The sequence below is a fragment of the Pteropus vampyrus genome, unplaced genomic scaffold (assembly GCF_000151845.1).
Source record: "Pteropus vampyrus isolate Shadow unplaced genomic scaffold, Pvam_2.0 Scaffold480, whole genome shotgun sequence".
Classification (NCBI taxonomy): Eukaryota; Metazoa; Chordata; class Mammalia; order Chiroptera; family Pteropodidae; genus Pteropus; species Pteropus vampyrus.
The window spans coordinates 72,261-74,537 of NW_011889261.1; the positions used below are offsets into that span (position 1 = coordinate 72,261).

At 52.7% G+C, this 2,277-nt stretch overlaps 1 protein-coding gene across 3 annotated transcripts in view; it reads left to right on the top strand.

The window, feature by feature from the left end:
• Nucleotides 1-2,277, top strand: part of RXRG (retinoid X receptor gamma) — a 128,171-nt gene that overhangs the window by 71,345 nt on the left and 54,549 nt on the right. For 2 of the 3 annotated variants that reach the window (XM_011382502.2, XM_023524592.1), the window contains one exon: nt 2,128-2,241. The gene's annotated coding sequence lies outside the window, so the exon portion shown is untranslated. Of the gene's footprint in view, nt 1-1,068; nt 1,212-2,127; nt 2,242-2,277 lie in introns of all 3 variants that reach the window. The other variant, XM_023524593.1, reaches the window with a different exon arrangement.

Below are 2,277 nucleotides of genomic sequence, written 5' to 3' on the forward strand. Positions count from 1 at the left end.
CCCCAGCCGTAGGAGGACAGGGGCCACGGGATGCGGCGACTTTGCTCCTGTCTCTGCCTCAGAGCGACGCGTGCACGCTCCCCGTGACTCCGACGGGTGGGCCGCCTCTGCCCCCGTCGGCTCTCTGCCCCCCGATGCATCTCATGCCCCCGGAAGTCCACCCGCGAGGCCAAGAAGGGGACCCCTGGGCTCAAGGATCTAAAAAGTCACGTGAAGAGATGAGTCTGAAGAGGAGAAATGGAAGATACTGCGTTTGTACATTTCTGTTCTTTGAAAAAGGCGAACCCCCAAATCGAATCCGCGTCAGGTCTCCCAACCTGGATTCACCCCTGTAGCTCTGCCCGAGGACAACCGAGGATGATTCTTCTGCCCCTTTCTGACGACACGAAAAAGTCCGAGTCAGTTCCCTGTGTTGCCAGGGGCCCGTCTGCTCCGGGTGGCTCAGTGCATCGCCCCGGGCCCCTCTCACCCCTGTCCCCTGAGCAGGGACCTCATCGGGCCTTCGCAGTCGGCCTTGCGACCTGGCTCGTCTGGGGCCTGGCTTGGGCTGCCGACCTCGTAAATGGACTGTTTCCAAACCGCCGTTTGTTCGTAGGTGAACACGTGGCCGAAGAGCAGATTTTCACACAGTTCGGCGTAAATGCCGAGTTTCCTCCTCCGCGAAATGCAAGCAGCAGATCCCTTGTTTGCTGCTGGAGCTTCAGGTTTGCAGATGCACGGAGCGGTGGACGTTGGACTGTATACGCTTAAAGATGGTTAAGGTGGAAAATTTTATTGTGTATGTTTTACCACAATTAAAAAAAAAAAACAGATAAAAAAGTCCGTCTCACCTGGTGGTGGCGAAGGTGGACGAAGATGGCGTGTGTTTTGCACAGTTCCTGGCACGGGGCAAGCAGCTCAATAAATGTTCGCTTTTCTTAACGGGATCGGCATCACTTAGTTAGTCGTTCCCCAAACTGGCGTTCTGTTTCCCCAGGCGAGGGTCAGGTTGTCCCTCCAGAAGTGAGGGAGAGATGTCACCTAGCGGACCTCCAGAACATTCGCCATTGACCTCAGGCACTCCCTGAGGCTGGAATCTGCTTCTCTGGAATAACAGCTGACATTCACCTTAACGCAAATGAGCTCCTTGGAGTCACACGAAACCCTAAAGAATGGGAGTAATTGTTGCCATCACTTGCCTGAGGTCACATGGCTGGGAAGTGACAGTCCAGGTAAGGCCCGTTGTTCCAGAGCCTACAGTTTTGACCAATAAGTCACATGGCCCACACCCCGCCCATCACGCTTTAAATGGTCCCTTCCTCTGTGGCTCTGGCCAGCTGAAACCCTTAACGCCTTGTTCTCCTGCAGTGCCGGCCAGCATCTCCGGTCTGCAGCATGCGAGAGGGGGCGCACCTGTGGGCAGTGCCCCAGAGTTCACGCGTTCCTTACAAGACTGGCCTGTTCAAAGCACCTCCCCTCCGAGCCTTGCGGTGGACACCCCTAGCCCAGAGGTTCTGTTTACTTAGTCCGCACGATCTTCACTCACTAATTAACTAAAGTAATGTGTGCGTAGAGTAATCAATCCTAGGGCGACAGAGCAATATAGAAGGACGAGGGGGACGGTCTCTTCCCCCTCCCTCCCCGTGCCCCGCTTAGTCATTTCTGTTTCTAGTTCCTCTGGTGGTTATTTCCAAACTGTCACTCTCTCGCACTGCTTTTTTGCCTTTTTTTTGGATTTTCCACTTTCAGTTGTGTTTACTGACTTCTCTCACTGTAGAGGAGGAAGGGTGGATATAACTCGTTTGCAGCAACTGCACGCTTCCTCCCAGTTTTCCTTTTCTGTATTCTTCGCGTATGCGATTTTAAATAATAGACTTAAGTTTACATTTTAAAAAGATCGCGCATCCCTCGCTATCTCAACCTCAAGACAGTTTTTCCCGATTCTGCCCTGTAAGATGAGGCACTCTCTGCCCTCTGCGTTCCAACTGCTGGTGGCTGGTCTGTCGCCTGTGGGCTGGGGGTTTAAAATGTCGGCTTTCTGTTCTGTAACTACCATGAGGTCCTCTGCGTTCTGTTCATCTGCCGATTTCGGAGCTTGAAGATCAATGAGTATTTACGTCATGATTATGTTATTCTTATTCTCGGCAGAACCTCATGATGTAATCAGACCCATGGAAAAGAGGCAATCCTGTTGTCAAAGCGACTAAACGAGGCTCTAAGGCGTGGACAAGCGAACTGAAACCCAAGCCAGAGTCGGCTCCCGTAAGTGCACTTGCCTCTGAGAGGTGAGATTTAAGG